The following is a 22,396-nucleotide window of genomic DNA, read 5'->3' as shown; positions in this document are numbered from 1 at the left end:
AAATGCTAAATTTAGAGATGTAGTTAAACTCTGAAATTCCAAACACCAAACACCTGCAGTTATTTTTACCATCGGAGAGAGACATATTCCAAGAGATGGGCAGAACTTCATTAACATATTTTTTCAATTCAGTTTTAATCATCATCTGGATAGTGAAAAAGAAGTTTTAGCATGGAATAAAAACTTGAGGTAATAGAGTCAGTTATTTCTGTCATTTTTTCCAAATCTCTGCATCTGTAGGTGGGAGCTAAATTTAATTATTTTAACCAATTGGTGCCGGAAATATGTAGTACATTGTGACTTTGAAAAGCTGACATTTTAAGAGAACACTGACCAACTAAAAATGCCATTATGGCTAATCACTACAAAGGTGATGCATTGAAAGACAGCATTAAAAGGGTTAAATTATTACTACCTCTGTCAGTACATTTATGTAACTCAGCATCCAAAGCTATCCTGGTAATTATAAAAGCCATTCAGTCCTTTTGAGAATAGGAACAGTTTCTGTTGTAAAAGAAGATTAAATAACAAAAAAAATCCCTCTCCAGAACTAAAATTTATGTTCATCTTTTGAGAGAGCAACTGTTGTTATCCTTATCTGAGATATCAGTGTGGTATTATTCTGAGAAAGAAGAGTGGTACATAGTAAACACAATGACAAAAAGGTCTGGGAAATACAGGAAATAGGAGTAGAAAATAATGATAGATTGTTGTATGACTGTTACTTGGAGGACTTACATGCTGTTAACCAGTGGTGCGATTCAATGTAGTCATATTAGTTCCATTATGTTATCAGTATCTGATTTACATATTTTTATAGACTACTTGCAGTACAATTGAATTTCAAAAATCCTTTTTATTTGGTCTGATACCTCCTGTAAAGATTTTCAGTTATCTGTGACAGAAAACTGTTGACTTGAGTCATTGATGCATAACATGCATCAACAATAGAGAGATTTTGATTTGCCTTAAAATACCAGTTACGGTATTTTAAAATGTTATGGATGTTTACATAATTTTTAAGGAAATCAAATTTTGTTAATATCCCAGCACCTTCAGCATGATCCCAGAAAGCCCAAAACATACAGAATTAAAAAAATTTATAAAAATTTGTCCCAAATAATTCAACATTCAAATGGGCTTTTAAATAAGATTATCTTTAGAATTTGCATCCCAGATTCTGTATGATAATTCATGCATTAAATTTTACAAAAAAAAAATCCCATCAAATGAAAATACAGGTCTATATTATTTTAATTAAATAATAAAATAATAATAAATAAATAATTTAAATATATGTCCTACATATTTTACATGCACACACACACAATTATATGGCAGCTTTTGAAAAGACAATACTTTTTTTTATGAGACTTATCTTTTTGTCAAATTAGAATGTGGCTTCCTAAACAATTTCATTAAAAACGTCATCTGAACAGGACTGTTGTTCTATATAAGGGACTGCTGAAAGTTCAGCAAATGCTTCTGATTTCAAAGTTGATCAGTGAAAATAAAGCCTTATTAACATTTACAAAATCTTTTCCTGTTCACTGGAGGAGACATGCTACTGTGAGCCTCGTACAAAGAATTTATGCATGTCTGTATTTGGGAAAACCAGAAAGTATTGGGGGCAGAAACAGTAAACAGAGGTGCTTCTGGAAAATACCTGGTGAAAATACTTTGTAATGATTAACTGAGGTATTGAAAAGAAATTCATAGCCTTAAGAATATATAATTAACAATATTATCCATAATTCTGGAATAATACCACCTTTCTTCATTGAAAAATACAAATAAAATAAAATCCATTTTATAGGCAGGCATTATTTAATCAGTGCTAATGTGGTGTGCTAATTAAGAGATTAAAAAAGAGATTTTTGTATTAAATTCCAATGGAGATCAAGATCCCTGCTGTAAACATTTAAGATATATTATATCCTTAGACACAGTCCTCTAAAGAGCTTCTGGTGGAAATAAAATGTCCCCAGAGTTTTGTGACATTACGGCAACAGCCTTTCAGATCCCTCGGGGCATCATATAGCCAGTACTCTGCTTTTGTGTAAAGAGATCTTAATAAAATTCAAACAGCGTGAAATGGAAAGTCTGGAAAAAAGGATGGGGTTTCAGAAACTGAAGGAAAATATGATCTTTTTGTTGTTTTCAGAGGATGAAAAATCTACAGAGATAAAAACAGGGAAGCAGGCAATGGGGCATGATTAACATTCAGGAATTAGTTGCCTGTTTTCACCAGGAAAACCTAACCACTCCCAGTGCCTCCCAGAGTAGGGTCTGTCCTTGGCTGGAGGCACAGGTGCCGACTGTGGCACTGCCCTGGCCCCTCACCACTGCACAGGACACTGCCCTGCTTCCCAGACTCAGCTGTGGTGGGCATGTCACTCCAGTGCTGAAAAGCCATTGCCACCAGCCTCCCCGTGAGGGCTTCCCTCACTAATGATGGATGGTGTACACACAGCTGCTCAAAACTGGAGGTGAAGGAGAATTATGGGCATCTTTTTTAAAGTGTGGAATTCCCCTAGCTCGACTTGAAGTTTGAGAGGACTTAAAGCCCCAAAGAATGAAGCAATTGTTCCTTGGCACATCTGAACCAGGTGAAACCAGCAAAAATTGTTAGCATGAAACTTTCTTTCTTCCATTTAAACTTTGTATGAAAAATATGTCTCCCAAGGAGGTGAATCTCTTTGCCATAATAAGGTTTTCCTGTTAATCTCCTCAGAGCATTATTCCTTTACTCAGCTGAAAATCTGAGTTCAGACCTTCTAATCTAGTCTAGTCAAGTCTAGTCCTGTCTAATTTTCTGTTCTGTTCTATTCTAGTTATAAACCAAGACCAGTAGCCTCATTAGGGTGAGTTTCAGTCTTTCTAGAACAAGGAAACATAGACTAAAAGAGAAGCACTCCTAAGAATGATGAAGATGGACAGGGACAGGGAAAGGGTGCTCTCTGAAGCTTAAGGGTTTTGCCATAAAAGCAAAACCTTTACATATCTGGCCAAAAGGAACAGACAAGCCCATGAGCTGAAACAAGACTTGTCTTGTTCTATTTATAGTCCAAACAAAGTCAGTAGAACAAAGCTGTTATCTCTGTTGCCCTTCTAGATGCCAGATAACTGTCCCTATAAAGCTCCAATTTCAGGTTTAGCCTTGCTAGTGTGTTGTTAATTTCTCTCTGTTCAAAGCATATATGGTTGATCAGTTGCCAATTTAATAACATTTTCATAACTTTTACATGCCCTATAATCACTTTTGAGAAAAGGCAGGACAAAGGTCTGGGCCTCTTTTTTTCCTGGTACTATTGTGGTTAAGCAATGCAGCCCTACCAACTCAGAATGACCTTCACTGTCATAAAAATGTCACTGTTTTTGTATACTTTTTTTTTTTTTTTTATGAGATACTTGCAGTCTGTGTGTGCTTGAAAACTGTCAATCTATTTCTGTGATTTTTCAACTTTAAAACAGGGATGTCATTAACCTATGCTTTAAGATATTTAAGGATTCAATGCATTAAAATGTATGAAGAGCTTTGACTGAAATAGGAAAGTGCATTTTTTTTCATATATTATTACAGAATGTTATAACTGGACGGGCAATGACACCACTAGATAAACAGCGCTGCAAAAAATTGCAATTTTTAAAATTCTTTAAATACTGCAACAGCTTTTCACAACTATGACCATCAGCAGGCTCAAGAACCAGGAGAAAGAATAGAGAGAATGTGAGAACTAAAGTTTTGGCCTAGGACAAACGGTATTCAGAGATCAACAATGAACGTTCTTGCTTTTATCGAAGGTAGAATTTCTGTTCAAGCCAAAGTGATTTTCCCACTACTATTGCCAGACATTTTTCAACATTTCCCAAATTCATACAATGGTTTTCCACTGCCTTTGCCCGCTGTGCAACTTCAGCCTTTTAGATAAGAATAAATACTGTATACTAACCATGTAGAATTCCCTTCAAAGAGGAAACTTCATTGACTTGATCACCATTTACACAAAGTAATTTTTCCCAGATAGAAGTTCATGCAGTCATGTCATGGGTGAAATATTTTAAAATTTTAACAGTGCAATATTCAGCAACTGCATGAGAAGACAAGAATTTGACATATCAGCTGCACTATTTCCATTAGGGGTAAAATGTATTTTCATAAAAATGAAGGTTGAATGAAAACTGAAATGCCCAGAAAAATTATTTCCTTGTTTTGAAATAAAGAATAACCTACAACTGTAAGCAGAAAAACTTTAGCTCTTCATATATCTACATCTAACTTTTAATGAATTTGAATTATTTTTTTTTTATCAACAAATAATTTAGGATTAAAGAAATAGTGGCTGATTTATATACTCAGAAGCGTATCAAATTACATACAAATAATTAAAAAGAGGCAAACATCGTCAACTAGGAACTGAAAAAACACCATAAAAATGTTTACTATTAATAACTAATTGCTACTAATAACTATAGATATTAATAATTAATAGGTAATAATAAATAACTATCTTACTTTAGTATTTCTAGTTCTTGAAATACAAATAGACGTTAAATTCTTAAATGAGAGCAGATCATGAGTATGTAATGTCCAGAAACCAGTACCAAACTGGATGCAATTGCTGTTGTATACTCCACAGCTAGAGTTTGAAAAATTGTTTCATTAAAAGAGTGGAGCTGTTTACTCAGACACTTTGAGGCCCAAAAATTAATTTTATAAAATCACAGTATTGTTAGAATCAGAAGGGACCTCTGGAAATCATTTAGTTCAATTTCCTCTTCCAAGGCAGGGTCACAGGGATGTGTCCCAGTGAGTTTAAAATGTCTCCAGAGAGGGAGATTCCATGACCTCCCTGGGCAGCCTGATCCAGTTTTCTGCCACTCTCAGTGTGAAGAAGTTCTTCATGCTGAGGTGAAACTTGTTGTGTTTCAGTTTATGGCCATTTTCTCCTTGTCCTGTCACTGGGCACCACTGAAAAGAGTCTGGCACCATCCTCCTGGTACCCGCCTTAGAGAGGTTTGTATGTATTGATGAGAGCACCTCTCATTCTTCTCAGAATAAACAGGTGCAGATCCCGCAGTGTCTTCTCATAAGGGAAATGCTCCAGACCCCAAATCATCTCTGTGACTCCATCTGAACCCTCTCCAGGAGCTTCCTGTCTCTCTTGCTCTGAGGAGCCCAGAACTGGACACAGCACTCCAGTTGTGCCTCACCAGGCCCGAGTAGAGAGGCAGGATCACCTCCCTCAGCCTTCTGGCCACACTTTTCCCAATGCACTCCAGAATACCATTGGCTCTCCTGGCCACAAGGGCACTGCTGGCTCAGCGCAAGCTTGTCACCCACCAGGACTCCCAGGCCCTTCTCTGCAGAACTGCTCTCCAGCAGGTCAGTCCCCAGCCTGTGCTGGGACTTGGGGTCATTCCTCCCCAGGTGCAGGACCCTGCACTTGCCTTTGTTGAACCTCATTTGGATTCTCTCCATCAAACTCCCCAGCCTATCAAGGTCCCACTTAATGGCAGCAGAGCCACCAGCTGTATCAGCCATGCCCCGGTTTTGTATCATCATCATCAAACTGCTGAGGGTACATTCTATCCCTTCATCCAGGTCATTGAGAAACAAGCTGAATAAGGCCAGACCCAGTATTGATCCCTGGGGAATGCCACTGACTGCACACCTCCAACTGGATTCTACTCCTCTGATCATGACCTCTGAGCTCTGCTTTGATCCACCTGACAAGTGCTCACCTAGCCAATGCTCATTTCCTGTATGCCAAAGAAGGTAGTCAGACGGCACATACGGTCCTGGGTCTGTTACTTCTAAGTTGAGAAATAAGTGAAAGTCAGCCTTTCTTTAAAGCCTTGAAGCTGTGGCTGTCAGTCATGAAAAAAGCTAATTGGTATGCACTATCTAATTCTGAACTGAGACACTTATTTCTTGTGTTGCTACAGCTTTGATTTTTTAAAAAGTGCTGGAAACTAGCAATATTGCCTCAAATTTAATTAGATTATCAGTGGAGACACACAAACACTATCTCTCTTGTGGTATCTAACTTTTGTTCTTTCCTTGTTTGTTGTTATCTTAACTTGAGCTAAGCTATTTTGACAGAAATCCTGTTTCTTCTTTGTGTGCAAGGATGATACACACAGCATACATTAAAGACAGGCCAGCTAAGCTGAAGACCACAGTATTAAATGAATGCACAGCTTCCCTGAGGGTCCAAATTCTTTGCTCATTCCATCCTTCAACACATGCTAACTTGCTTCCTGCCAAAGTTGTTTTTTCCTCAGGAAAAAAAAAAAGGAAAAAAAAAAAGGAAGGAAAGCAAATAAAGTCTTTATGGCACGAGCATATTTAGATAAAAAGTTCCCTTTATGCCTAGGAATACTTATCAAGGCAACTCAAATAAACTCTGCATGTTTTTATGAAATTGTAAGTCAACTTCTATGTTGAAAGGATAGAAAAATAAAGGCAGAAAAAAGGAAATCCTTATAAAAATTTCTAACTTACTATCAGACAGGCAAAAAAGGGATACGTTGTGGGGGTGATCCATAAGGAAAAAAGGTAACTTCATAAATAGAAGATGTGTGGGGCCTAGGAAAGTTCTATGGGTGATGCAGAGAGAAGACCATTAATAGAAAATGTACACTAAGTGTAAATAATTCAGGTATGTAACTTTGGCAGCAGAAAGCATGGCCAGAAAGACCCAAAGCTGGGACAAGGTCAGTGAAAGCAGGGAAAAAGTTCTGTGAAAAATCAGTGTTTGGGAAATGAAAATCACCAAGGTGAAGCACAGCAATGATACAAAGTGCAACATCCAGGAGTAAACAGAGAATCTGAGTGCGGTCTGTTACATACTCCCTGCGGGAATAATGAGTTTAACTGCCATTCCTTGCTGTCAGCATTTGAGAGTTTTATCTGAAGTGTCAAAAGAATATCCTGGAAACTTTATGATCTGAGAAGCAAATCATGAAAATGTTCTGACACGAGGAGTCTGCCTGCCTGCCCCCCTTAATCATGGTTATTTACCAGCAAGAATATACAACAAGAAAAAGCAATTATGCATGCTATCTACTAATTGCCAGCCGTAGACATTCCTCCATGACACTTATTGTCATGTTTCTGCACTTAAGCTGAGATGAGAAACTTTACACTACTCTTGATTATGCTTATGAGATAATGAAACATCCTTGAATTTGGCCTGAGTTAATACAGGGAACTTCAAATATTATCACACTTCTGACATGGCTCAGTAACTTGATCATGGACCTTAGCCCTGAAGATTTGTTCAAGATCAGATCTTGTGCTTCTTGAGTCATCCTCAGTGTTTTCAACTAAATGCACTAAGGGATCTCCTCGCTATCAGTGTAGCTTTCCTACTAAGGCCATTTATAGAAACATTTTGCAATTCTGAGAAGGAAAGCATTCACAGATGGAGTGGAAATGATTGATGATGATTTGCTGCCAGGTAGGTGGAACTTCACCACTCAGAGGAATCCAGCAGCCCTCTAATATTATCTAGAGGATCTTAATGCATTCCAAGTTCCAAATCTTTTAAAGATCTTATATGCGGTCATGGTAAGAGAAATCTTACATACTAATCTGATAAATACACTGCAAGTCTTTCTGGGCAGAGATGTGATACCCTAAAAATTTTCCTTCTTATGGGGAGACTTATAGGGGGACTCAATTTGTGAATGAATAGTATTTTTTCATTATAAGATTATTTCTTTTTCTGCCTAAACCAGAAACCATTAAAGTAGTATAATACACCAGACACAAAAATTTTCTCATGAAAGCATGTTTTTCTTTGTTTTGTCCAATAGGACACATTTGTCAACAGAACTGGTGGTAATTATGCCTCTTGGGATATTTTTTTTTTATTCACTGTGCTGCCTCTACAGACACTATCTCTGTGATGCCCTGTGTGATAGCACGTTTTGACCACTGGAGCATTTGAGAGATACCAACCCATATCTGTGTGCCAAATGCTTTCCACTTTTTGCTTTGTGGAAGCACAGTAAGTGGGCTGTGACTTTGTCTGGACTGCAGCAATGATTGTCCACTAGCACTGTAATCCTCTATTTCATTTCCACAGGGTTTACTCCTGTCCATCACAGGACACAGTGGAAAAAGGTATACTTTAGGTTTTTTTCTGTGGTTCAGTTTTGATAAGAAGGAGGACTCTATCTGGGACTTATTTCAGACCACTTTTATTTGGTTGCTACCTAACCATCCCTTCCCTTATCATTAAAATGTTCTTATTTATATTAATTACTTTGATACATCAGAATAAAATTAGCTAGTGCTGCAGAGTTAAAGGTAGTAAATAATTCTCAATGCTGGTTACAGTATAAAAAGCAGCAAACTGGACTCAAAGTCATGAATAAAAGGTGTAATGTGGAGATTGATGTGCAGTTATGAAATATGTCCATATGTAATAGTAAACATGCTGTGCAGAGGCTCTGTTTTCAACTTCCTAGATCCTAGAAACTAAGCTATGGTGTGAAGCCAGGTGAGAACCAAAGCTTCTCTATCACTCCTGGACAGGGGAGAAAAAATAGAAGAAAAGGTGTCTGAGTTGAGATAAGGACAGGGAGAGATCAGTCACCAGTTACTGTCACAGGCAAAGCAGACTCAAATTCGGATGAGTATTTGAATTTAATGCAAATCAAATCAGAACAGGCTAATGAGAAGTAAAACCAAATCTTAAGAATATCATCCACCTGGACTTAATTTTATTCCTGATTCTCTGCCTTCTTCCCTCTGGCAGCACAAGGGGTTGGGGAAAGGGGGCCACCGTCCATATATTGTTTCTGCCACTCCCCTTCTCCTACTCAGTGGGAGGGCTCCTCAAACTCTTCCCCTGCTCCAGCATGGGAAAAGGAGACACAGGAGACAGCCCTCCATGAACTTATGCTACGTAAATCTGTCCCACAGGCTGCAGTCCTTGCACATGCAAATTACCTTCTTGTGTTAGTATTCAGTTAATAAGATTTAAGAAATCAGTGCAGGTAATTAATGCATATGTATATAAGAAACAACCCACTTTGTGAAGACTTTCATCACACTAACATTTTCTCTAAAGAAAAAGTCACATTTATGAAAAAAAAAAAGGATAATAAAGCCAATTGTTGACATGTTCATAAATACACAACACATTTGCCTTTTTGACAGTTTATGTAATAGAAAAGACATGAAAATGCTGTTTAGATAATTAGTTCTGTTAATTTGAAGAGCTCAGGTTTTGTTGATAATAATGAAATACTTTTTAACACTATTAACTAATACTATTTAACTATGGGACAAGCATCTATTCTTACCAGCTTTGTGAAAGATAAACCAAGAACTCATATATTAGTATTATCATTTTAGTACAGAAGGAGCAATTATTGTTGTCTGTACAACACCCAATGAAAAACGCTGGTCTGATAAAGAGTTTGCAAAGACTACCATAAGCTAAATTTGTCTGACTAAATCTTTTCAGTCGTCATGGTTTGGCTACTATTTTCCATCTCACTTTTGAATGAGAAATCTACAAGTTCCAAGTCCTGGAATCTGGGATCCTATGCAGATACAGATATTTCTACAGTACTTCATGTACTGTAATGTTAAACATTGGCAATCATGTTAAGAGCTATTATTCCCCAACAAAGACAAATCTACCACAACATTAGTATTCAGTTTCTTTCAGTGTCTTTAGGAGCAATACACAAGGGAAACAGAATTTAATATACATGAATACTGTTGACTTTGACAGACATAAAAATGTTAAATATAAAACCCAAATAAGGCCATTACTGATTAAAATAAATGATAGTGTAATAGTACAGGAGCCCTGTGGCAGCACATCACTACTTGCTATAGGAAAAGCAATAAAACTTAGTGACCCAAGATCTTTATTTTCTCCCTTATTATTTTTTCTTTTGGAGCTCTCCAGTACTATTATCTTCAGGACTATTCCTTGCCCAGGGTGTTGGGGATGGAAATTCTGCCAGATGATACTCCCTAGAGTCTACATTAATTCCAAACACAATGAGATATAATTCTGAAGTTAACTCAATCCTCTCACAGGAAGGAACTGTTGTTTTAAGAAGAAGACATTTGCCAGTTAACAGATGTTAGAACAGTAACAGCCAAGGATCAAATTTGCATAGGTGTATCTGCTAATTTTATTTCATCTTTGAGAAACTTGAGATACTTAGAAGCTGTGACCCTGCACATAATATTTGGAATACCTGATCATGCTCAATTTAAAGTTAAAAAACATTGGTCGCCTCCAATTTAACCCATACTGTGATTCTGGGATTCCAATCCTGTAATAATCCCCAGTTTTGCATCTGCACATATCTATAAGTAGGACACCAAGAATTTAACATTTGAAATCATCTACAAGTGCATCTGTTCTAAAATGTCTCACTGACTTCTTACCTGTGGATTTAATTCTATTGGAAACAAACTGTGCCTTCTGTGATGCAGGCAGATGCTGTGTTTGTGCCATTTTATTTTGACAGCTAACATGTAAAGCAGGTATTTCCTGTGTTTTGATCAAAGTATATCCACATAAGGAAAGAAAAAAAAAAATTCTGGAGGGCTGAACAGGAATGAACCGATGCAATTAATATTTTTGAATGGTGAATCATAGCAGAAAAATAGAAGTAAAAGTTATGAAGGAACTAATACAGAGCCATATTTAGAGCCATAGAATCAGGAAAAAATGGTGAAGTAGTCCCAGGCATAATTTTAACCTACATCCAAAACATCAATTTTCCTAGGTTATGAAGAATGAATGCTGCATTCTCTCATTTTAAAAGTGGGACACAAAAAGTGTGAAGAAATGATGAAAGTAGCACACTGAGCATTCTATGTTGAGTTTTTTGACTACTTCAACATGAGCATTTCAAGTGCTCCTCCCACCACTTCCCCATTTAAATGCACCATCAAGAGTGATTTTGGCCATTAAAGCATTTATGGTCAGCCATTTCTCTGAAGCTTTCAACACATTGTGATTTTATTGTGGTGTGGATTTAAGCACTGATATCTTCTCTCAATGTCAGTCCACCTTCAACGGATAAGAGATACTGCTTTGACCATTGTGGCCACAGAGGAATTTTCAGAAAGTCATACGCAAATATTATGGGCACACACTGCTGTTCAGTCACCAAGCTATGTACATACACTAATGAGTAATTAACATATGCTAATAACATCCAAGGACTCATCAACACTAGTCTCAGAAGTGGTGGGTTGTCAACTCCAGTTTGGAAGCATCCTGCCACAGCAGCAATCCCAGGGATAGGCAATAGCACCAGGGATGAGACAAGGCAGGGATTTGTTTAAAACACCTGAAGATATACCTGTCAGCCACTGAATTAGAATTGAAGATCTTGGCTGAAGGCTGTGGTTCTGGCCTGAACTTTAGCTAGACATGTACATTGACACCAGTGGTCAAGTAAAGCCTTTAGTGGCAAACTGAGTGTGCAATAGCATCAAAATTAATCACAGAAAACATACAACCCCCCACCACAAGCATTAAAAATTCATTGAACTTGCACTGACTTTCTACGTGTGGTATTTAATTTAGTGAGGAAACACCACTTCACTCCCACTTGCTTTAACTTTTCCTCTTTGACACAAGCCAGGCAGAAGTGGACAGATTTTCCCTGTTCTCTCAATTGCAAACAGCAGCAATTCTGTTATGCATCAAACAACTCCCACTGCATTCACCTGGCATCTCTGACTCCAAGTTTCATTGTGTATGAGACATACTTGTGCTAATCCTTTCCAGCAGTGGAAAAACTCTCTGTAAGATTTTCTCGTTAGCCTGATAACTAAAACCAATTTTAGCTTGCGTTCAGGTAAGTGGCAGCTTGATAACATCTTGAGAATCCTCAAAACATTTTATATCCTCAAAATAGTTACCTAAAATTTTGTTACATAAAAACAGGCACTTACAATTACACAAGTAAGTCAGAAGGAAGAGATGTAAGTTGATAAAAGAAGCATAGAAACAAAAAGAATTTGAAGAAGAGAGTCCTGCAAAAGAAAATCATCACAAATAGTCATATAGATTAGATCATACTGAAAAAGGACAGGAAATCAGTATAAAATGAAGAAAAAAAAAAAGCAGAAAGCATTATTTACAGTTTTTAGCTACACACTTGGACACCCTACATATTTTCCTATAGTACCACATATAATATCTCCTGTCTAAAATGTCCTGGGATGAAATGGCCATTTTCTGATGTTCTGATAAATGTTTGTTTCCACCTCTGATTGCTATCAATCAGTTATGCTTATTAGATTCTTTTTGCTGAGTATCTACTATGAGTCCTGTGTGAAACTACTGATGCTGTACTGGCTAAAGACACATTTTATGCTATCTTTAGTGAGGATTTTGCTTGAATGGCAAGAACTGTGGTCATTTTGTTTACATGCCAGCATTTAATATTCCCTCAGACCAGTTCTCTGCAGAGCACTGAGATACGAATTATTGACAAGAAAAGCACCTTAACAGGTGTGCCAGAAATGGGGAAAAACAAAGACTGCAAACCAAATTTGGGATAGTATAATCTAAAAGTATGAGATCCATCTTGTCTAATGCATAAATTTTTTTAGCACAGCATGCCTGCTCTCTGCCCAGGGAACTTGGGGCATTGTTTGAAATCAAAATGAAAAAAGCAATCATCCTTTGCTGTGAAAAAAAAAAAAAATACTAACAAGCTTCTTTTACACTGGAATTTACTTGTCTAGTTCAATATTCCAGAGTTTAGGCTTCTACTGTTCTACACTGACTTAGCAATACTTTTATAAGAAATTTATAGCAGCCATGGAACTGCCCAGGACACTGGAATATTCCAGTTCCTCCTTGTCCATGATTCTGTATGCCAGGGGTTTAAAATCTCATGAACTATAGATGTAATACCTATTGCTTCACCAAAAATTTCTATACAGCTACCCAAAAAGAAAGCAATATTGGGGGCAAAAGAGAAAGGGTATAAAACTCTTGGTATAAATCCCTTATGTGCAGAATGATACATAATGTATATACATGGTTCTTACGTAGCAAAAGGTGACCATGCCTTTCCCAGACACTTAACCCATAATAGCTAAGGCATGTTTGTGGCTATTTCACATATGCCATAAAAACCACTTTGAATATCCTTGGTAACACTGGAAAAGCCTTTTACAGTATTCCCCATTTTATCAATATGGAACATTTATATTATAGGTATTTTTTATATCATATACAGAATCTTAGTCTCCAGATGAATGCTAATAAAGATTTTCATTTCTGTATATTGCTATTTCTGCTTTTATTTCTCTGATGATCCTTTTTAGCAGCTTTTGACAGTACTTGCACGAACACAGAACACTTTTTCTTTGCTGTCCTCCATTTCATCTGTGCTTCTAAAACTGAGAGCTAATCATACTGATTTTTTTTTTTCCCTCTCTGAGAAATTGGTCTTATGGGCATTAAAGAAGCATCTGCTAAAAAAATAGAAAGTACCTGTGAAATTAAGTATTTGAAGTTGTGTTGTCAACACCTGCTAATGACAAACACTTACACTGGACAACGTCTTCTTGCTACGTTTGTTTCCACAAAACACTTTCTGATTAAATATTGCTCCTTAAATGATACACATTTCCAAACCCAGCTACCGTCTGTTTTTTTTTTAGGAAGTCTCTCCCTATCAGTTTCTGTCTTACTCATTTGTATTTAATTACTACATTTCTATTTCCTATTCCATGTGTTTAGCCCATTCTGTTTTCCCACCCCCACAAACTTTCCCTCCTATTTTCACCAATCTCTTCAGTTTCTCTTAGTCCCAGCAAGCCAGTCCACTTGCTGGTTTGTGTTGCAAACCACCTTTAGCACACTCCTGCCCAGGTCCTCTTCAGAGGCTGGTTTGCATCACTGCTACTGCTCTTTGTTCTCTGGTGGCAGTGGCAGTACTCTTAGATGAGCACAGATACACATGATCCAGACTATCATTAATAAAGGGTTGGCACCCTCATCTGAAAGAACTTCAGGTAATTGCACTGAACCATTCACCAGATTCTCAATTTTATGCCCTTAATCCCATCTCTGACCGTAAATGATACTTATGGTCAGACAGTTTCAAATGTTTTTGAGTTTTTAAGCATTGCATACTAATAAATGTAATAAGTGATGACAATTTCTATTTACCTTTATAATCAACTTGATGAAATTTCAGCCATTTCAGGTAAATAAAACCCCTCCTCTCATTCATTTCAAAATGTTGTTTTCAGAAAGTGTATCAGGAACCATTTAAAGTATCATTTTAAAGAGGGGATATTTTTCAAGTTGGACAGAGAATTATTTTTAAAAAATAGTAAAAAAAGGTGAAAATCTGCTTAGATATACTGGTTCAAGCAAGCCATGCAAATACAATGTTATATTTGACTTTTTGGCCACTGACAGGGACATCAAGTAGATGAAGGATTTCAGTGAATTATAGCACTGACTGAGCTTTCTTCCAAAAAGTCAGAAAGATCAAACGATGTTTGGAGCAGCTGAGATTGAGAGATTCCATTAGATGCTACTTCTCCCTCCCCTCTTTCTAATAAGATGGAAGCTTTTTAGAAAATGTATGACAAATGACCACTCAGAGCAGAAATAAATCACACACCACAGAGTACAGTATTATTAATAGTGCAATAATAGTAATAACTTACTGTGATAGCAAAGAAGCACCGTTAGGAGGGACACAGTAGCTAATAGCATTTCCTCTACAGGGGCTAAGGGGCAAACCTTCCTTTGGTACCTTATAAATAAGTGGAAGATTAAAGGAGCCGGTGGGACCAAATAGCCTGACTTTTCCAGAATTCCACTTAGCAGGCATTGCCTGTAAAGTGCTCTCCATCTCCCCTAAGTGACAATATTTTAATAGTTCTTTAGTTAATTTAAATTAGAGTGAGAGGACACTTAGTTGCAATAAAAGACTTGAGGGGGGTATAAAGTATGGTAATTCTAGGAGGGTTGTGACATGGTTTTCAATTATTAGCCTTGTTTTCTCCTTAGCAAAGTGCTCTGTGGAAAAAAAAAAAAAGAAAACCAAAAAAACCCCCTTGAAATTTAGCACATGGATTTGTATTCAGACATTACTTAAAAAATTAAAATGATACATCATTAAAGGTCAATTGGATAGTTCTTTCAGGTCTTCGTATTTAGCTATATACATATATTAGGAAGAAAACATTTATCTTACTTTACATGTTATTAAAGTATTTCTCTCTGGGTGTGTGTGTGTGCATTCATCTCAGTAGAAAAATTTCACAAAAAATAACTTCGATTTCACTAAAGGTGCAGCTGTTGAGAAGCGGTGAAGAATATATATTATCAGATTCATTTATCATGTTTTAAGTGTTTTAACCCAAACATCCCAGTTATTCACCAGTTCAAGAAAATTGTCTGGTTTGCAAAAGAATGTCTTCATTAGTGGGTTTTTTTCCAATATTATTGTCTTGGTTTTGATTATCAATAGCTTTTTACAGAAGAGCAGATTTTTTCTAATCAATGGCATAGTGAATGAAATTAATAATCAATAGATGGAATTATTATTTTCATGATCATTGATTGGTTTTTGAAAGCAAAAATTGTGAAAAAAACCTGCACCAATTAAAAAAAAAGTTAGTAACCTCCACAGTTACTCACACACTCCAACAGACCCTTGGGTGCCATGAGATCACATATACCATAAGTATGTTGGGAAATGTGTGTATATGTATAACTTGCATACATATAAAGCTCTGTTGGTAAGGACATTCAACTTACTAACGAAAAGTTAGCATACAGCTACTGAAAAAAAGAATCACCATGGAAATTTCTATGCTATAATTTCTGCTCTCACACTATTACTATGTTCAGAACGCAGAAGTATTTCTGAACTGCTATCCATCTGTGACTGACAGTAATGGCCAAAAACACCCTACTGACCTCTTTTGCAAGCAAAGAAGTTACTGAGTACCCACATTTTCCAGAAATACATCTTAATAAAGCAAAACCAAAAGATGCTAATAGGTATTTTATAGAATAATAGAATATGCTGAGTTGGGAGGGACCCATCAGGATCATAGAGTCCAACTCCTGATCCTGCACAGGACACCCCAAGAATCACGCCGTGTGCCCGAGAGCACTGTCCAAACTTCTCTTGAATTCTGTCAGGCTGGTGCTGTGACCACTTCCCTGGGGAGCCTGTTCCAGTGCTCTCAAGGTGAAAATCCTTTTCCTGATATCTAACCTAATCCTCCCCTGACTCAGCTTCATCCCATTTCTCTGAGTCCTGTCACCGACCATGAGAGTGAAGAGATCAGTACCTGTCCCTTCTCTTCCCATTGTGAGTATGTTGAAGACTGCAAGGAAGTCTCCCTTCAGTTTCCTCAAGGCTGAACAGACCAAGTGGCCTCAGCTTCTATTTATAAGTGTTTTTATTATTTCTGAGAACAATGAATCAACACTGCCTGAAAGAACAGGGGGAATTAGGCAGATATTAGGCAACACCTTCCAAGACCAGCCTGCTAAAGCAGCTTTATCGGTTCAAGAGTACCGAACAGCAGTCAAGCTATACTCAATTTCAGTGTTATAAAAACTCAAGCCTGAGAGAAGAATAAAACTTCCATTGCAATTGCTTTTGCACCTGACATACAAGAGACCACTGTTCAACACTAAAATGACCTTTAGACTAAAACTATGTGCCAGCAGAGGAACCAGAGCTTCTGACAACTGAAGAAGCCCACAAAGGTATAAAACCATGCCCCTTTATGCTTCTGCAATGCTCCATGTGTGTATGTGCAAGCAGGGGTTTGCACAGGTTCCTACATATTCATGAACAAGGCTCTTTTGTTGTGCAAATTCCCGCCTTTGCATTTTGATTACTTCCTTCTGTTTGTACAGTACACAGCCCTAGCGTAAAGGATATTTTAAACCTCCCCCTCAACTGATGATTCTACATTCATAAGCTTTGAGAAAAGAAGGATTTATTAGTGCTTAGCATTCTTGCTGGCTACATGGCTCCCTGTGCAAAACGTGGCCTTCTGGATTGCCCTTTGTGAAGCATTTAACACTCTTCCACTGTCTATATAGATAATTAGGTGTCAAGTTTCAGCATTTTTAATTAGCTCATGCAAATAGCCTTGCTAGGGGAGAGATGCAACAGTATTTCAGTGCTAAAATAGACACTTTTATTGTAACTGGTATCTATATATTAAATGAAGAACATCGCAAAATCTATTAGTGTTTTGTATTTAAAAGTTGTTGAGTTTTGACATCCTTTTCCTTTTTTTTTAAACTAAATTATTTTGGGTTTCAAATCTGACTTATTTTAGTCCTCCTGTATTTTCTGGTAGGAAGTTAAAGGTTATTATGCCTCTTGGAGATAAAAGGACCTGCTGTTGAGGCATTTCAAGTTATCCAGACCTGCCATATGAGATTAATTATTGCTGTTGCTGACTGTGTAATTCAAAGGTTAAAATGCAGAGCTGAAACAATAAGTGAATCCTAATCTGATTAAGAATGTATGAATTATTTTATCTGCTTCTTCTGCATTCATACATTACACAGCAATAACCTTGTTAGCCGTTTTCAGCTTCAGGAATATTAATCCAACAATGCATGCCTAAAGGAGAGAATAGGTATGAAAAAGAGACAATTAGAATACGGTAAGTAATTTAATCTTTTGGGCTCACTCATGGATGTAGAGCCTTCTGAGAGCTAAATGGTGGCTGGTCTCAAAATCTTTTCAAACAAGCCCTAATTTGACTATGAGGTGACTGTTATGAAGGGAGGAAGGAAAATAGGCACTTCAAATGAAAGGTACAATTTCTGTTAAGTCAGGATCATAGGAGGAACTTAACATGCTGTCTGCTAATACATTAGTCAACCACAACACAATTCCTATCGATTTCATTAAAAAGCTTTGAAACATTTCAAATAAACAAATTATATTGGACAGCTGGTGATCAGTTGACAACTCATACTGATCCCTCTGTGATCTGTAAATATAAGCCACATCTACAGACACCTCAGGAATGATGGCTTTCCTTCTGAGCTGCATATCTGCTCTGTTGACTGGACAAATTTTGGGTGACCGTTTTTCTAACTGCATGTCTTTCATTCAGTACAAATTCATAAGAAAATTGCTTGGGCACTACTGAATTAAAGAGCTAGTGAAGTGCTCATTGCTATCAATTTAGTATTTATAAATTTATTCATTATTATGCTACACAATTTCATCTAAGAAGCTTGGTGCTCTGTCCTAAGAGTCTCTGATTTTCAATCTATTTCTGTTAAAATTAAAAAAGATAATTTTATTCTCTCAACAATGTATTTATCGCCCTTTTTAAGATGTCATTTTTTTCTCATAAAAATTAGTTTTCACAGTGAAGTGAAAAGGCTCAGGCATTCTTTTTAAGTTGGAGAAAATCTTTTGTAGGTTTGTATATCATGAGCAAATTTTCAAAACAGGGTTAAAAATAAAAAGCAGAACACTTTAGAAGGTACAATGCAACTCTTCTCTCTGCTTCCCATAGTCAAATATATGATGTAGAATTTCATGGCTTTGTGAGTTTTGGTGGAGCTTGCTCTGACTTATCAATGTTAGAACAGTCTGAGAGGAGCCTTGGCAGAGAAAAAATGCAATGAGCACTTTATAAATCACTTACAGTGAGCTATATTAGCTTCTGCTAGTAAAGCAGTTCTTAGATTAGGTACCATGATCAAAACCAGAGTAAGAGTCCTGTAGATGAGTTAAACACTCAACTTCTTTTTAAATAGGGTTTAAGTGAATCAAATGACTAACATAGAACTTATTCCAGGTCAAGAATTTGGCAAGAGGCAAACTGAGAGCTGGAATGGAAAAAAGTAGGAATGGAACTACAATTGCAACATATTACTGTATAACCTTGGCACTGCTAAGCAGCAGGAACTAATGAAACCTTTTCAGTGCTAAGAAATGCCATTTTCCCTAAAATTAGAGCTGCATCATTACTGAGAAAAAAGCCAGGATAGGATACATAAAAGAGTTTAATGTTTCTTTTTCAAGAAAGTTTTTTATTTTCAGATTTTAGTGATATATGCTGCTTGTGTAAAGGATATGAGAATGAAGTGAAGGGATCATGAGAAAACATAAAACTACTGAAAATTTATATAATAGGTAATTTGACTTTTTGAAAATATCACAAAAGTGTAAAGGAAGGAAAAGATCCTAGGGAACTTTACTATTTAAAGTGTGGGATACTGAGAGCTCTGAGCTAAGGTTTATGTAAAATGATAAACTATTTACTGAAGGTGCACAAGTGCTTATACTGCTGCCCAACCCGAAGTGACTCACAAATTCTATCACAAGGTCAAGATTTATAATGATATTTATAATGATTTATAATAAATTATTTACAATTCTATCGTAAACCAATGGTAGATAAACTTAACCAACTATTTAGATAATCCAGCAGCAATCAGGAATTGCAGGCTTCTCTTCAGGGAGGAATAGACCTGTGCAACAGTGTATGAAGTCCCATGACAGGTGTCTCATGAGGCACATGAGTAAGAGGCCTCTTCCCACATAAGCAAAAAAGAGTATGTTTCCTGCCTCTGTTTGATCTTTAAGGGTTAATTGACTAATACATTTCATATTAACACCAAAAATCACCAAAGAGGACTGACAGACAAATGAAACATTTCAGTCAGATGTAGTGCCTGAAGCAAACAGTGAACTTTCTGCTTCAGATAACCCTAGCATCTGTGTATCTACCACAGAGAAAACGAGTATATCAGTCCTGGGAAAAAAAAATCTGAGAAATTCTCATGTCTCCACTGTGTGATGCTTGAGCTTAATAAATTTCTTAACCAAAGAAACAGATTTCAGATCTTAGAAGTGATAGAGAATGCCATATTTCATTAAATTTTCTCTGATGAACAAAAAAACCCAAATCAAAGGCAAATAAAGAAGGAATAGTTTAGGGTGTTTTAATGAGTCTCTTTGAATGCACAGCATGAATTAACTTGGAAATACTTGAAATTGTTTAAATTTCAACATCTTTTCTACAAAGCAAAAGAAAACGTATTTCAGAAAAAGGAGTGTGAATATAGATTTGTGTCTCCTTTTGCTCTCAAAAATCAAAGAAAAACCTTCTGCCTCAAATTCTACCCTGCTGGAAACTCAACAAAATTTGACAAATTTTGGCTGGAGCTTCCACAGCTGATCCTTATATTTTCTCACCAAGTTTAACTTGACGTCAGCTTTTTTTTTAATACTTCTGGCCATTTAATTCACTTGACCAGACAGCTTCCATACATAGAAAATAATGTAAAAGACAAAAATACAGTAAATAGAAAGAAAAAACATTTCAAAATGAACAAGGAGTCCATATGTGCCTATTTTTCTCTGTGTCTTAATTCTGAATACTTAGGAGTCTCCTCTTAAGCTCTTAAAAAGATGCCTCAGACCTTTTGTTTTGCTAAGAGGAAAGCTTGGACAGCTGCCTTTTGCAGTTACCAATGAATGGAGTTTAAACACTGTTTATGGCCTTTATTATGGATTGTTTGGTTTACAACATCAGCAAAATGAATTCGGTAACTTGGACAAGAGACTTAAAAGGATGACTTCATATCTGATCAGGATGAATCAGAAATGTTTCCCCTCTAGCTGTTTTACTACTTTTCTGGTGTGTTTCTTAAATTGCATGTACTTAATGCAATCTCCTGCAAATTAAGAGCAACTCCATCTGGACAGTAAGGGTGGGCAGCTCTGTAAGGACACACTTCCTGTTTCAGAGGCTTAAAATCAGAGACAGTCAAAGACTAATTTAGCTCATGTAGATAGAGCAGCACTGCCAAAAGTCTGAAGGGAAGGAAGTGCACCCATGCAGGTCAACTCCAAAGTGCCTCCAACTTATCCAATATCCAAAATAATGAGAATGAGGTGTCTGAACACATTATATACATCCATGAGCTAAGGAAATACTGTGAATCATAGTTTTAAACACTAAAACTCCTGTTGTGGTTTAATCCCATCTGGCAAGAAGTATCACACAGCCATTTTCTCACTCCCCCACTGGGATGGGGGAGAGAAACAGAAGGGTAAAAGTGACAGAAGACTGTGGAACAGGTAAAGTAAAGGCCCTGTGCACATGCAAAATGCCACAAGGAATTAATTCACCACTTCCCGTGGACAGACAGGTGTTCAACCATTCCCAGGAGGACTGCTCTCAACCACACATAACAATGACTTGGGAAGATGGATGCCATCACTCCAAATGTCCTCCCTATTCCTTCTCCTTCCTTCTGCTTAATATGCTCAGCGTGATGCTACACAGTATAGGATTGTCCCTTTGGTCACTTGGGGTCAGCTGTCCTGGCTGTGTCCCCTCCCAACTCCTTGTGCACCCCCAGCCTGTTTGCTAGTGGGGTGGGGTGAGGAGCAGAAAACTCCTTAACTCTGTGTAAACTCTGCTCAACAGTAACTGAAACACCCCTGGGTTATTAACCCCGTGTTCGGCACAGATCCTAAACTCAGGCCCCTACCAGCTGCTGTGAAGAAAATTAACCCATTAACCTTTCCAAAACCAGCACAACTCCCCAGTCAGTCCAAGACTGGTTAGTCGGAATGCCTAGATGTTAAAAACGTAAATGCTGTGCTCTTACTTCATGTGCTCTGATCCATTCACTATCTTAGATAAACAGCCTTAATCTGCACAAAGCTATTGTTGTGCCTAATGGAGTTGTGAATGACTGTTTTCTGTTAGGTGAAGAGATTGTATGGGATTAGCCCTAATCAGGTACTTTAGGTAATGAGAACCTCTCCATCCAGCATTGAACAAAGCCACACAAAACCGTTCTTTCCCCGTATCTCAGCAGGGTTTGGATAGACAAAAAGATTAAGGAAATGACTGGGCAAGGAATACTTACTTTCATTGGTTCAATAAATAATAAAAAATAAGCACAAGCCTAACTTCATAGGTAGTGCAAAGACACATATTTATAAACTCCAATTCAGTGCAAAACTAAACAGAAAAATCTGGAAGATTAAAAGAATCTGAGTTCATTCCTCCCATATTTTAGACATTCTTCAAATTGTGTAGTCATTGCATTTCATTAGACAAGGGAGAAGTTTAGTTTTATACATCCAAGTTCATATTCCATTTAAATGAAAAGCAATATATTTATTAAAAGATAAGTTTTTCAAAAACCTTAATTTTGATCAATTTATTTAACATAGTATCTCTTTGTGAACACGCCCATTTGTGTTATTGAAGGGATTTATTTTCTCAATGTAATACTCAGGACGTAAAATAAATATACAAAACTGAGCTTCTAATGTTCATGCAAACCTCATACACATATAGTGGATATTTTCTATAACACACTAAAACATAATA

At 36.9% G+C, this 22,396-nt stretch overlaps 1 protein-coding gene across 1 annotated transcript in view; it reads right to left on the bottom strand.

Annotated features, from left to right (window-relative positions):
- Positions 1–22,396, bottom strand: part of DOK6 (docking protein 6) — a 253,368-nt gene that overhangs the window by 72,576 nt on the left and 158,396 nt on the right. The window lies entirely within an intron of this gene.

Source organism: Chamaea fasciata, unplaced genomic scaffold (genome assembly GCF_029207755.1).
Source record: "Chamaea fasciata isolate MVZ Bird 193981 ecotype frontalis unplaced genomic scaffold, bChaFas1.0.hap1 SCAF_1, whole genome shotgun sequence".
Lineage (NCBI taxonomy): Eukaryota > Metazoa > Chordata > Aves > Passeriformes > Sylviidae > Chamaea > Chamaea fasciata.
Note: the sequence above shows the minus strand (reverse complement) of the source record. Positions and strands in the feature narration are given on the sequence as shown.